This window comes from Euprymna scolopes, chromosome 21 (assembly GCF_053919585.1).
Source record: "Euprymna scolopes isolate OS-2025 chromosome 21, ASM5391958v1, whole genome shotgun sequence".
Classification (NCBI taxonomy): domain Eukaryota; kingdom Metazoa; phylum Mollusca; class Cephalopoda; order Sepiida; family Sepiolidae; genus Euprymna; species Euprymna scolopes.
Window position 1 is genome coordinate 79,283,498 of NC_136502.1, and position 15,941 is coordinate 79,299,438.

Sequence of the window (15,941 nt, forward strand, 5' to 3'; positions counted from 1 at the left end):
TAGCTGCTATGATACGGTTGCAGCAAACTCAGTTCTCCGAAATACAAAAGCAAAGAGAAGAAGAAAGAAAGCAAATGGAGGAGGAAAAACGACAAAGAGAAGCAGAAAGGTTCGAAGAAAGAGAAGAAAGAAAACGAAGAGAAGAAGAAAGAGAAGAAGAAAGAAAACAATTTAATGCTCAAATACTTGAAATGCAAGAACAAGCAAAGAGAAAGTTGGAAATATTATCTAAGGTTATATCTAAAAAAGACAGTAGAGAGTCAGACAAGGCCGTTTTTTTCCCAAACTGCAATCTGGTCAGCGTTGGAAACTTTTCAATACCGGCCTGATGAAGAATTAACTTTTGAAGCCTATTTCCGCAGATTCGGCGATGTGTTCAGAATTGATTGTAAAACTTGGAGCGAGCAGATGAAGGTTCGTCTCTTACTACAAAAATTGGGAGCCATGGAGCATAGTAAGTTAGTGGACTATATACTGCCAAAACAGACGAACGAATTGTCATTTGACGAGGCTGTAAAATCCTTAATGGAGTTATACTGCCCGAAAACTAGTTTATTCTATAAGGGATGGAAATGTATAAGCCTGACTCGCAAAGAAGACCAAGACTACACAACATTTGCGTCAGTCGTGAACAGGCATTGTGATAATTTTAAATTATCTTCGTTAACGGCCGACAATTTCAAGGTCTTGGTTTTTATTCAAGGTTTAGTCTCAACCAAGGACGCTGAAATCAGACGCAGGGCATTGAACACACTCGGAAAGGAACCGGACATTACCCTTCAAAAATTGACTGAGGAATGCCAAAGAATTATTTCTGAGAAACAGAACTCCAGAAATATAGAAGAGGCAAATGTATCATACATCAAGAAAGTGCAAAATAAAAAAACCGTTCTTCCCAAAAAGTCAAGTGAAAACCAAACGCAATACTCAGGAAACATACCAAAATAAGCCTGATTTACCACGTCACCCATGCCGAGGATGTGGAGAACTCCACTGGCAGAAAGATTGTCCTTACCGGTCCCGTAAATGCGATCTATGCAGACGATGCGTTTTTTAGTGGTTTCCATAAATTATCTCTTAGCTGTCGCTAATTCTTTCTTAACGTTACTTCTAGCTTCTATGTACTTCTGTCTGTTTGAACTGGACTAATGTCGGTTTTAAAGTTAATCAAATCTAACCCTCTTTTTTTCTTTTTTTTTTTCGTCTGTGCTCATATCATTCTATGTAGTTTCATTTTATTTTTATTTCTCACACATCTTCACCATTCTTAATTCACTTATTTTAAAACAATTTTCCTGACTAATTTCTTTCTTTTTTACCATGTCACATCGAGGTATGTTGAAGATTACACAATCACAATTACACGTGAAGTCACACTTACAGAGTATATCCATTGTCTCTCAAGACTGAATTGAAGTCATACTACAGAATGAGTATACATGGGAGATCTGTACAAAGATGTCATTTATGTTAATGTTATTACCTTACTTCCAGTGTTTATAGATATAATGTTATTACCTTACTTCCGGTGTTTATAGATATGTTATTACCTTACTTCCGGTGTTTATAGATATAATCCAAAAAGCTCATTATCGTAATTATGAAATAATTCTAATCTATACTCCTATAAATTTGGGGTTTTCTTGTGTATTGACATTCATATTAACCCCATCCTTTTTTTAAAAAAAAAGATTATTTAAAAATAAAATACAATGTTGTTATATATGGGTCATGAAATTGCATTCATCTGCAAAAAAGATCTATCTACTTTGCGTATTCTTTTAAACATTCATTTTAATTAATTCCCTATCAGTTTTTTTTCGGTTTTCTGATGGGATGATCATCTTTAGTTAATTATTACATGTAATTATATTCATACAGATCTTCTACATGATTTATACCTGCGTAATATTCACATAAAAGGGTTATAGTAAATGCAAACCTCTTTCTATATATATTTATGTATGCGTATATATATTTGTTTAAAAAAATTTGCCTACCAAACTCCTCTATCAGATTTTGGTCTACAGACATGAAGCGTAATATATATATAGGGTATTCGAACCCATGCGAAAATTTATGTTTGGAGTTTAGCCGGGAAAAATGGGTGCAAAAGTGTGAAAATGAAAAAAAAAAAAGAATTTGTCAGGTGAAGGTCAAATGGCGGTATTATGAATATACATACGTAATGTAATAGCTATTGGTTCATATTTTCATTTTTAGCCTTGCGGCAAAGGCTTCAACATCAAAGGAAAAAAGTAAATCGTAAGCTAAACGTTTTGTCTCGATTCTTGGTGGTAGCACACGGGTCATTTTCTTTTTTTTTTTTTTTTACTTTTTAAATCATTTCTATATATTGGTTCCAATATAATATAATTATAAATAAGAAATCTTCATTAATCAAAATATCATATTTAAACGTATTTTACGACAGGGCAGTGCCGGACGGCCTGCTAGTCTTTAAATAAAATACTTATAGAAGACTACATTTAATATTTATAGCTAATATTAAAAGTGATCATTTTTATAATGTTCAACGATGCAAGCATAAGTTTTCTGGTTCTTTTGATTTTCCCCGGAAATGTCTGTGCACGAGTCTGCTAGTATTTTATAATGCGTTCAAATAATTGCTTTCAAGGTTTTCAATAATTTTAAAAATTAAATAGGTTAATGAGTTCCCAATAAGACTGCAGTCTGACATAAATTCATTATCTGTACTTTGATCGGATTCAAGTTGTTTAATCTTTGATCTATGCAATCTTGCAGGTCCACTGTCATCAACTTCAGAAAAAAAAATTTTTTCTTCTTCATAAAAAATAAATAAAAACTTACCTTTTATTTTCTGTTTAAAGCCTAACAAAATTTTAATAAGATAAAAAAAAAATACAGTTAGAATGAAGAATTTGATAGAAAAAAAAGGTTTAATTAAATACGCCAATTCTGAAGAAGCTTTTTATTAGAGCATGACACCCCGACACCCACACGCACACATGTTCGTATGCACCATCTAAAATCTTAAGAAGAATATAAAACCAACAATTTTGCCTACGCTAGCGGACAAATTCCATGATTGCGTGACTTTACCATCATTTTTTTTTTCAATTACGTATATCTTTCTCTAATGTTCTCCAAAGTTATCTAGCTAGATGTCAAAAAGTGAAGTTCATTTTGTTTTACATTATTAGCGTTCTGTTCTAGTTGCCTTAACCACTTTTGAAAAAAGCCGCCTCTTCTTGAACTCAATATTAATTTTTTTTTTAATTCTTCAGACTACTGTTCTCATCTTGAGTGTTATTTTCACAACGTTTCTGTCGATATAACCTCCGATCTTCTTTATGTGTATCTTGTCGAACTCGGAAATATTTCTGTCGAACTCAGGATTTTTTTCTGTTGAATTCGGTAAGCTGCATGAAATTTCGAATGAAATCCTTTATCTAATCCATGCGGTTAACATGCTTTCATTTCGTTACCTACGACTGAATAGAAGACACTCAAAATACAATTGCAAATTACTTACAACTTCTATCCAGTCATGGCTGACAGAACAAGAGCATGCTACCTACCGTGAATTAAATAAAGATTTCTGTTCAAAATCCCATGCAAATTCCCGAGTCTAAGAGAAATATTCCAAAATACGACAAGATACACATGAAGACGATCAAAGATTACATGGATTTAAACATTGTGGAAATAACACTCAAGATGAGAAGAGTAGTCTGAAGAATCCAAATAATACGAAGAATCAATCCTCATCTAAACAAAATCATAAACATTGAACTGATTTGATTGAATAAGTTTATTGATTTACATTGATTATTTGCTAAATTTTATCTTTATTGCCCCCCCCCCAGCAAAGGAGGGATTGTCCTACTATATCGTTTGTTCGCACTTTTCTCAATAACCACGCCTTGGATTTTTTTTTAATTTTGCACAAACATTGTTCAAGGTGCAAGAACTGTTTTGCCAGAACGGATTTTCTGAGAGAACTCTGCCTATATATATATATAAGCTAACATGAAATAAAAAAAAAACACATTTAACCTAGGTTTAAAATAGGTCAAAACACAAGATATCTACGCTCCCCGCTAAAATAGCACTCACAAAGGAAGGGGTGAACCGGAGATTAACTGGGCCTTTGTCCTGTAAGTACCTGCTCATTGGCTGATTAAGAAGAGTGCGGTGGAAACTAGAAAGCTGATTGGCTAACAAAAACTCAATAGAATGTGCGTATATAAAAACGCGAGACAACAACTCCTCGCATAAGCCTGATGAATTCTAGCGTGGATGAAACGCAGAATATTCTGTGTAGCTTAATTGCCATATATATTTTATAACTTACTATATATATATATATATATATATATATATATATATATATATGGCGAAAATTGTGGGAACGCAGGCTTACCTCTTAAACGGCCTCGGTGTATGCTTTGCCGACGCAACGTCATGATGCTGAAAAGGGCCCAAGATGACGCCTGCAACCTTATTTAACAATGCAGTCTCGCAGAATCTCGTGTGCTCTCGCGCACATATGCAAATATGCAAATTTGGAGGACTCCGTCTTTTACAAAAACAGGCCACTGGAGCAGATGGGAGAGACATGAAAACGAGTCTAAGGAAAGAACCAACAGACGACACTGCTGTGGTGAGCTGAGGTTTTGTGTAATCTTTTTTTACTTTGCAAAAACTCAGCTCACTACACTATATATATATATATATATATATATATATATATATATATATATATATATATATATTAAGATAATATTCATCTTTATATTAGGTTGGTATAAAAATAATGCCGTTTTTGACGTATATATATGATAAAAACGACATTATTTTGCACCAACCTAATAATTTATATATATATATATATATGTATATATATATGTATATATATGTATATATATATGTATGTATATATATATATATTATAAAGACGAATATTATCTTGAAATCAATATGTATCAAGATAATAAAGAGTTTAATCGATTACATAGAGGGATTAAAGTTAAATTATCTTTGAAAATGCACGCGTTAAAGATTCCCCTTTATAAAGTTCCGTTTGAATTTTTGACGAATCAATAAATATTATAATTTCTTAAATCTGTACTTTTATCATTAAATGTCGTTTTCTTCAGCGTTAATAAAATAGCCGAGTAGGAGTAGCAAATTTAACTCTGTGTATGGACCGAATGCTAAGAGTAGTCTGTTGTCCAAAACCAAAGCCTCCAGCGACGTAGGAATAACAGAATTGCTGAGATTCTCATGAACATGACTCGTATGTTTACTTCAATAATTTCTTGTTTCTTACTCCTAATCAATATTTGTTTGTCTTTCTAGGTCCTGTTGTTGGATGGGATTATCCTCCTGAGTGTTAAAAACTCCATACCGTGAGACACTGACCGGTACTTTTTTGTTATTTGGATGAATGTACCATTCGGATGAGAAGGTAGGTTCATTCCACAATCGGATATTTACCATAGTTTGCATTGTTAGTTATAGCACATATTGTTGTGTGTGATGTAGTAGTTCAATGACATAATCGATGCTTCGCATGCAAGCAACTATGCGTTTGGAATACTAATCTCGCATGTGTTGTATTAATTAACTTGAAAGATGGGGAGATGTTGGTCTAGTACTTCGTGTCCTTGACTGGTATGTTTTTGCTATCCTTGATTGTGGAATTATTATATATACTCTACATATAATTATATTAAACGCGTACACACACACACACACACACACACACACACACACACATTTTCCTCGTTGAAAGCATTTGAAAAATTGAAATATGAAATGCGTTTTTTAAATAAATAAACATATTGTTTATTTAATTACAAATGTTCGATTTTCACATAAACCTTTTTCAAGCAGGGATATTTAAAGTGTTTTTTTTTCTTTTTCATCGTGTTCCATGTGTATTGCGTAATGTACGAATACAAATTTACGTCCATTTTTCTCAAAAATATTATGCATCTTGTTCTTAACAACATTAACCAATGTTTAACAGAATAAACTTGATAGTCAAAATCAAATATCGATGTGTCAGACGCGAACTATTAATGACGCCGCAATTAAAAAATGCTGCAAAATGTGGCTACATCATAGAATGAATGTATATTTTACAATAAAAATATTTTTGTTAAATTAAGGCTTGAAAATGAATGTTGAATAGTTTCACCTGATAACTCCTCAAAGGAATAATTTGAAAAGAACAAAAAAGAAAAAAAAAAACATTTTCACATAAAATCAAGTGACGTCAAATGTTTGAAAAGATATTACTGCCATTTTGATATCAGTTGATATTATATAACTATTTCTGTTTTTTTTTTTCAAATTTTTATTCAAATTAATCTCATGTCATTTCTTTGAAGTGTTTTCAAGTGAAAATAGCTATTAAGAAATCATTTTAATTTTTAATAAAAAATATTTTTATTGCGATATATATATATATATATATATATATATATATATATATATATATATATATATATATATAAAGCTGAATATGTGTGTGTGTGTGTGTGTGTGTGTGTGTGTGTGTGTGTGTGTGTGTGTGTGTGGTCACGAATAGGCTCCTATATGGTTGACTATTTTAAAAAAACTGATTACATATACTGATAGAAGATGTATCGAGACACAGGAATGGGTATGTTTTATCTGGCAGAACCGTGGTTCATTAAAATTGTGGGATCTGCGTTTGCGCCTGGTCCACAAAATATGGAAATAAAAAATTTGAAAATTAAAAAAACAACGTTTACAAGTGTTTTTGATATAGATGTACATAAGAATACTTTGATAAGTATGTTTTAACTAAAATGGGATGGTATAATAAAATTGTGGGGCCTGCGTTCGCGCCTGGCCTCCATAGAATGGAAATAGGCACACACTTTAATAAAGACTTTTCATATCTATCTGCGTAAGTATACTTGGATAATTATGTTTCAGTTTGAAGAAATATGGTATAATAAAATTATGGGATGTTCGTTCGCTCCTGACCTTCATATAATGGAAATATGTCACAAAGTTTAACAAGGTTTTTTAATATAGATGCACAGAATATTGGGATAAGTGTTTCAGTGTGAACAGGTATGGTATAATAAATTATGGGGTTTATCTATTTTATTTTTACTTTCATCATATTTTGCTTTGGTTTGATACCCCCAAATTCCAAGCTATCTTTTTACAACCCTTCCTTTTCATAATCTATCATACTTTCATAAATCAGAGTCCATTTTCTGTAGGCTGTTTTTGAACCCAGTCAACGACGGGTACTTTTGCTAGTATATATATATATATATATATATATACTATTATACTGTTATTGTCCTATATATATATATATATATATATATATATATATATATATATATATATATATATATATATATATATATATATAGGACAATAACAGTAATAATAGTTGACTGCAGTTCTATGGATGGTCATATCCTCTGATATCTTCTTATATATAAAGTTGATTTTTGTGATTAATAGTTTACTTCTTGCAACATTAATACTTAATTATATTTCCTGTTCCGACTATGTTTTTTAATTGTATTGCCAATCGATTTCATAGATTACGTATTTAATAATATCGAGATTTTCATTTTACTCACTGATATTGTTTATATATAGGTCGTCGGGGTGTGTTGAAAAGAAATCCGTAAAATGCTCGATCGCAAATGTGAAAGCTAAAATACAGATTGATAGCAAGCCGATTTTAAGTCTACGACTTAATTTGAGAACTCTTTCACTGATAAAGATATCCGCATCCACATTGTATGATACTCCTTGGAAAACTCTTTCGCTGATAAAAATACTCCTTTCTTTCAACAAAAAAACACCACCTAGGTAATAAACTATAATTACGACAAAGGTCTTCATACAAACTCCCCTCACACAATTATCTCTACTTTTATATAAAGAAAACTTTCTCTTTCAATGTGTGCGCGCGTGCATGCGCTTGTGCGCGCGCGCGCGTGTGTGTGCGCGCACGCTTTTGTGAGTTCGTTCCCTGTGGACTCAATTACGGCCGAGCCGATTTTTTATGAAATTTCAATCGAAGGTATTTTATCTGTCTGGCATTGTTCTTAGATAGGCTGTGTATCAGAATGCTTCGATAAGTATCGATAATCGATATACAAAATAATCCGATGAAAGAAGGAACAGGCGATTTTGACCAAAGTTAAAACTTAACACATGCTAACATCACATATGCATTTGAGAATTTTTGTTATCGCACAAGCCGAAAGACCCAACATATAATATTAGCAGTAGGTCCTTTGATATGACAGGGATGCGTTTGAAATGAATGTTTCTGTTTAAAGCATCATGATACTTGACTTTTAAAAATTTTAAACATAAATTCAAGTCATTATCATCGCACAAGCAGTAAGGCCAGGCATATAAAATCAACTGTATGTTCTTTGATATGACAAGAACGCCTTCGAAATGAATGTTTCTGTTTAGAGCATAACTAAAGCATGATACTGACTTTTGCATTTTAAAATTAAATTCAAGCCATTATATATAAAAATAATTATATAAAATCCACAGTAGGTTCTCTACGGTGCAATGTAGACTACAATGTATTGTGGACTAAGTCGCTGTGGGGGAGTGAAATTACTTCTCGGTGCACCATGATGGGTCCCCAACTAAAGCAGATAATCGATTTGATTGAAAAATTGGGCAATTTCACCGATTTCGATGACAATAAAAATATGGGAGCGTGAAACATTTGCTGATCAATCCCAGGCAACGTCGGGTCTCCATTCTAGTTATAATTATTATACTTAAACCCTTAAATAACAGAAATAGACCCTGTCTGATATATAACCCACTCACCAACCAATAAACTGCACCGCACACTATTACCTCTAAATATGGACACATTTTTGAAACAGGAAATGATCCAACATCCGTTATCAACAATTATATTATTTTAATGATACTAAGGTACAATCAAAACCCATATTGACATACTGTCCTCTTCACTTTAGAGGTTCCCAGACGCTGGAAAATTTTCTGATTTTTTTTTTTTTTTTTTTTTTTTGATCGCTGGACTTTGGAATTGCCTCCCTGCTCCTCCAATTGTGCGAAAATGCAATAAGTTTAAATGTAATGCGAACAAGCGTCTTGCTTTGCAACCCTCACCTACTTAGGATGAGCATTATAAATCTGATCTCTATTCATATTAGTCTCTTAAATCTAATTGGCAAAGTTGCAAAAATAAAAATAAATGCGACTGGAATGCATCAATTTCTTTCTGTGGCAAACTCTGTTGATGATTATAATGGTTTTTATATTAATTATTTGAACGAATCTATAGGTCATATAAGGCCGGTGCAAAAATTTTTGCAGATTTAAAATTTCATCTTGAAAATGAAAAACAATAACGACCCTTGCTCTCTATAACTTGGTTCCATCTGTCAACAAGCTTATAAAATTCTTTAGGTTTTTAATGTGAAATATGAATCTAACTGATGTTTAATCTTCTAACTTGATGTTACTCCTAGGCTATCTAAATGTTTTTTTTTTAATCCAAGAAATATGTGATAATCCGAGAGAGATAGATGAGAAGAATATGCAGGATGGGGCAAGATTTCCTAACTTGGTCAGTAATACTAATAAAGATGGTCGTTTCAAATCAACACAGGTGAAGAAAATATGAATGTGGCTTTAATAATCTGAAAGAAAAAAATTATGAATTAATCATGGTGATATGTTTAAGTAATAACAATATACATAAAATAAATCTACATATTAATACGATAGCGTGTGTGTTATTTTCTGTGTCATGCTTACATCCGGGTTGTTTAATTGTTATGTACTTCCATTTCAAGTAATAAATAATTTTACCAAGAATTCTTCATAAGTTTTGGTTTCGGTTTCGATTATAGCTGATGCACCCAAGTCATATGGATATATTTTTTATTTTGGAAATCGCAACTTTATAATATATAAGAATCGATAGAAAACTGACTCTATAATAATATATACGAAATCTGCAGAAATTAAAATATCATATTAAAGTGTACTTTACGACCGAGCTACGCTGGGCTTAGATAAATACTTTTGCAGTTTTAACAAAAGAGCTACAATAATATCAGGCCGTTTCCCTGTGCGCTGAACATCCACAAAATGCTAAAATCAATATATTATATATGAAAGAGTCCGCTGTGGAATTTCCACAAGTCCCACTAGTATTTATTTAAACACTTAATACTTAGTCCCAAAGAGCGAGGCTCCTTTAAATCTCAGAATTACTTCTTTAAAATAGCGTGATATGAAGATATCTATCTAGTGGCAATGCTGACGTGTTAAGAAAGCCCAGATCACTTTCCTAACAGCCCTTAGCGCATCTCTTTTGTTGGGTCCGATATCTCTTGTCTGCCGCTTGACAATACCCGTAGATTCTCTATGGAGTTGATGTTAGACAAGTCGGCTGGTCAATCAAGCGCAATAATACCATGGTCAGGAAAGCAGGGTTACAAGTAGTTTTGGCACTGTAGGCGAGCGCCAAGTCTTGCTGGAAAAGGAAATCAGCATCTTGATAAAGCTTGCCAGCAGATTAGAGAAATTGAATTGTTCTACAGTCTTCTCATAGACAGCTGCATTGACTGGACTTGTTAAAACAGTGGATTAAAACCAAAAGATAATACTTCTAGCCAACACCGGCTATAGAATAATTCACTCTAGATTTCAAGCGTCTTAGGTATTACTTTAGATGTAGATGCCTTGATTTTAAAATGGGTTGCTGATTCGGAAAAAGTTGGAGGCTTTGAAAGGAGTCGGAAACGAACCTAAATTCGTAAGAAGGCTCGGTGGTGGAGTCGAATCTTTGAATCTCCAAATAATTTCTTTTTTTTGTGGCAGTCATTCCGGACAAAGCATAAAGTTACTTGATAAAAACGTTAAAAAGAATAAAATGTGATTATCGCAAAGAGAGGAGACACATATTGACTGTAGTCTTGAAAATACTAAGGTTATAGATAGGAGGAAAACAGTCGGCAGAAAGATAGATCTACAAGCTTATAGTTTTTGGAAAAAATCTTCTGGAAGCTGTATTATAATGAAATGGAACACAAACATCAAATCCGTTGCCAAGGCCGCTGAAAAAATGGTAGGATCTTTCTACCTCTTTAGTAGATATCTCACTGCTGATGCAACTCTCTACCTATATAAGAGCCAAGTACGTCCAATGATGGATAACTGTTGCCACATCTGGGCAAGAGCTGCTAGAAATACCCTATCCTGCCTTGACAGAGTCCAAAATAGACTTCATAGCTTAGTGGAGGATGCCCTTTCCTCTTCCCTGCAACCTCTTTACCACAGAAGAGACATTGCGAACCTATCTCTGCTTTATCGTTATTTTCATGGCAAGTGCTCGTCTGGACTCCACTCTATGGTCGCCCCTCGCCAAATTTTCACGAAAAACACTCATCTAGCCAAAACCACTATCAATAAGTTCCTCCACTCTTTATCTGTGCCTAAACCTAAAGGTAGATTCCATGAACAAAGTTTCTTTCTTAGAACTGCACATTTGTGGAACTCTCTTTCTATTTGCCTGCTTTCCAACTGACTACAATTTGGTCATCTTCAAGTCCAACGTAAACAAGTTCTTGATGAACCGTCCCACTAAGTAATCCAATTCACAAAATCCCCACTTCTTATTTTTACTACGCTATAATCACATTGACTAATGTATACCCATTAACCCTTATCCTCGAGTGGCTTCCGGGTCTTGATAAGTGGTGACTCCTATGTAAAAAAAAAAGAAAGAAAAGTAAAACTAGCAAATTGATGAAGATAATCAGACCAACGAGTCAAGGAAACTGAAACCAAAAAAGCCGGAAGTATATGAGACAATTCGGAAGAAAGAATGTCATAATATTATGTTTCTGATATTTTTAGATGAGGATTGATTCTTCATATTATTTGATTCTTTGGAATACTGTTCTCACCTTGAGTGTTATTTTCACAACGTTTTAATCGATGTAACCTCCGACCTTCTTCAGATGTATCTAACACTCAAGAATAAGAACATCAGTTCGAAGGATCCAAATAATACGAAATGCCATAATTGTATTTATAGAAAACACTGACACTAGCAACATCACGTCCGTGAGAGAGAAGTTGAAGAGAATTCACTACAGCCTCTTTCCCACAGAAGAAACGTCGCTAATTCTTACTCGCTTGTTAGTTCCAGGCAAGATGCTCAACTGAGCTCCAATCTTCGCTTCTTTCTCATGACATTCACAACAAAAACTCGTCTCCCTACCACAGCTGCAAATAACTTTCCTTTCTCCCTTCATGTATCAAGCATCAAACAGAATGTCCATGAAGAGAGCTTATTTTTAAAGACTTACGTTTTGTGGAACACATTACCATTGAACTGCTTCCTTGCAGATTACAACATGGTCGTCTTCAAATCCAATGCCGTCCAATACATATTATAAACCATCTTCATAAATAACAACATTGTGTTGTTCTGATTCATTTTGTATCCACTTTTAATATTCTTCATCATTCAACTAACAATCTTACCCTTTATCTTCAAATGGCTTTCGTTTCTAGCTGATGGTACCCAAGTCATTTTTTAACTTTTGAAATAAGTACTATATATATAAATATACATATGGTGATCCCTTTTTTGGATAGCACAGGCATGATCTACGTGCACTAGGTTCCCACTGGACAGACAGTCAATAAGTAATATTACTTCGTAGCCTTGTAGTGGATGTCCTTTTTTCTTCTCTGCAACCTATTTCTCACAGAAGTGAGTCTGTCTCTGCTTTTTCATGGCAAGTGCTCGACAGAGCTCCAATCTATGGTCCCCCTCCTCGCCTTACTTTCACAAGAAACACTCGTCTTGTGGAAACCACTATCAATAATTCCCCCCACTCTTTATCTGTTCCTAAACCTAAACGTAGATTCCATGAACAAAGCTTCTTTCTTAGAACTGCATGCCCATGGAACTCTGTTCCATTTTCCTGCTTTCCAGCTGACTACAATATGATTATCTTCAAGTCCAACGTAAACAAGTTCTTGATGGGCTATTCCACAAATTAACACAGTTAACAAATTTACCGAATTTCCATTACTAACGATTACTATATTCTCCAATTTTTATACTGTACGCTCTCTAACCCTTATCCTCGAGTGGCCTCTGGGCCTTGATAAGTGGTGATGCCTATGTAAAAAAAAAGGGAGTTCAGGAAGAGATTCCATCAGGAGAGACTAACACTCTTTAAATCAGGTCAGTGGCATTTCCACCAGGACAAGGCACTAGTGTCATCGGTCGGCACTAACCTTATTCACGTTTAACTGGCTTCCTCCAAAGGAGGAAGTTTCATGGGAGTATGAGATTCACAAGTGGTCCCCAGTCGCATGTATATGCCCATTAGGAGAGATGATGACGTTAGGGTTTGCAATTCTTGCAGGGAGGTGGCGACATGCTCCTACATACAACAGCTGGAATTCCCAAATTGGTCACCCATTTTAGTAATAACCAGCCTTAACATTGCTTAACTTCAGTGATCTGACGGGAACTGGTGTGTCAATGTGATTATACTGTAGTCCATCCTTGTCACAGACTATTTGATGAAGATGGACATCAAGACTTCCTCGCCCTCTCTATCGTCCAAACTTTTGATTACTCCCTATGCTCAAGGAAAACTTTAGAGGCTGTCGTAATGCAAAAATTGAAGAGACGAAAGATGATGATGAAGGCCATTGACACGATCATACGAGAGGATTTCCATGAGGCCTTCCAAAAAGTACATTGCGGTTGAGATTCCTTCGAGGGGAATTAGAGTTCCATATGTGTACTATCAAGAAAAGTGCTCGTATGAAAGATCTGGAAACTTATTGAAGGCACCTTGTACTAGATGATTTCGCCAGCTCACTATCACTCCAATATGTTCTTTACAAAATTTTATTTTTCTGTTCTTCTTTAAGTTAGTCATCTTGAGAAAGTCTTTGAACAATAAAGAATAAACGTTGATTAATACTCAAAAAGTTAAACACAATAAAGCTCGGAAAGTTTTAGTGTGTTTCTTTAATTATTTAATTAACAACCAAACATCAACGATGGTTAAGTTCCGCTTCTATATTTCTACATGTATGGACGAATCTAGTCTTTTATTTTTTCGTTTCGTTAAGAGACTTCTGCTTCAGGACTGCAATGTGATACCGTTAGCCAATATCCTGGAGACATTTGTGTTTGACGGCTTTTGCAGCACATAATCAAGCCTCAATCTACATTTGTGAAATATCCCAAATCGCCTTTTCTCAAACTTTTTTCCTTTTTAGTTGTATATTTCTTCCAAACAACCATGTCCCTTCCGGTCATATTTTAAATATGCTTTGATGTATAAATATGAGTTCGTCTAACAGACACATTTCTTCTTTATATATATATATATATATATATATATATATATATATATATATATATATATATATACTGTTTTTAAAAATAATAAATAAATAAATAATACATACAAATAAAATAGGGCGATTTTCTAAGAAAAACACCGGTTTCCGAGGCGAAGACATAAACATTACTATTGTTCAAAAAATCCAAACAAAAACCACTTCAACAAATGAACGATAAAAACGAGGCAGTAAATTGTCTATGGCAACATAGCGCAGTGGATTAGGGCGCTGGACTGAAACACATAAGGTCCAACGTTCGAACCCTACCAACAGTCAAGCTACGCTGAAGAGGAGTAAGGCTCTGAAACACGCGTGTCCGTAGATTACTGTTTTTAAAAATAATACATAAATAATCGTCCCAACACTATATATATATATATATATATAGTGTTAATCGTCCCAACACTATATATATATATATATATAGTGTTGGGACGATTAATCGGAAAAATCGGAGTTTTGGGGTACCAGAATCGGAAAAATTATAACTTAATTTCCGATTTCAAACCGAATCTTTTAATTTTTTTTTTTTTTTTTGGCAATAAAAAAATGAAACAAGCACAAATTGTCTTTTATTAAAAGTTGTTTGTTTGCAACATAAGACTGAGAAAGGCCACAGAATGGGTTATAAATCACATTTTCAGATTTAACATTGATTCACAATTTAATTTATTCGTCGGTTATCAAGAGATAACTTGCCTATTCCCTTTGTAAACCTTTTGCATCTAATCAATAAATGTCTATATCTCCCATACATTTTCTAAGCTGTTTACATGTAATCGCCTAAAAATGGAGAATCTTATTCTCATTTTTTAGGTGTATTAGAATATAAGTTGGATTTTTTAAAATAATAAACGTGGTTTTTCATGCATAATTTTATGTTTATTGGCTTCTTGTAAAAATAAACTTTATTCATTTTAATTCTTTAGAAAAAATATTTTCCGGTACGCCACACAGAGATTTATCAAAAAAGTTAGTTTTGTTTTAGAAGCAAAACATCAACTCCAGCTCCATTGTTTGATTTAAAAAATAATTAAATAATATGTAATTTTATGTTTTTTCGCTAGATAAAAATTTATAAATAATTTTTTTTTTTTTCTATAGAGAATATTTGTTTTTTGACGGAATGAAATTTGGCACACTGGCGTACTTTTTGGCATACGTTTTGGTGAACTAAAATAGCAGATTGGAATCTGGCGTCCGGGCGTGTTGACGTCCTAAAAAAAGAATTACAGATTATTTTATGTTATTTAATTGGAATTCATTATTGAGATGAGTATTATTTATAAATTTATCAATTGCAGATTATTATCTTCATCTTTCTTTAGTTGTTGTTTCATGACGTTTCGGCCAACTATTCCTCTGGCCTTCGTCAGGTGGTAACTGCGATGGGATAGGAACTCCGAATCCCTTAACTGCATTTCAGCAATTACAATAATTGCTGAGAATGCAGTTAAGAGATTCAGAGTTTCTATCTCGCCATGGTTACC

The 15,941-nt window shown here is 33.6% G+C and overlaps 1 protein-coding gene across 2 annotated transcripts in view; it reads left to right on the forward strand.

Annotated features, from left to right (window-relative positions):
- LOC145242521 (protocadherin beta-13-like) overlaps nucleotides 1-15,941 on the forward strand; it is a 1,864,148-nt gene that overhangs the window by 833,737 nt on the left and 1,014,470 nt on the right. For both annotated transcript variants that reach the window (XM_080105591.1, XM_080105590.1), the window contains one exon: nucleotides 5,347-5,455. The gene's annotated coding sequence lies outside the window, so the exon portion shown is untranslated. The remainder of the gene's footprint in view (nucleotides 1-5,346; nucleotides 5,456-15,941) is intronic.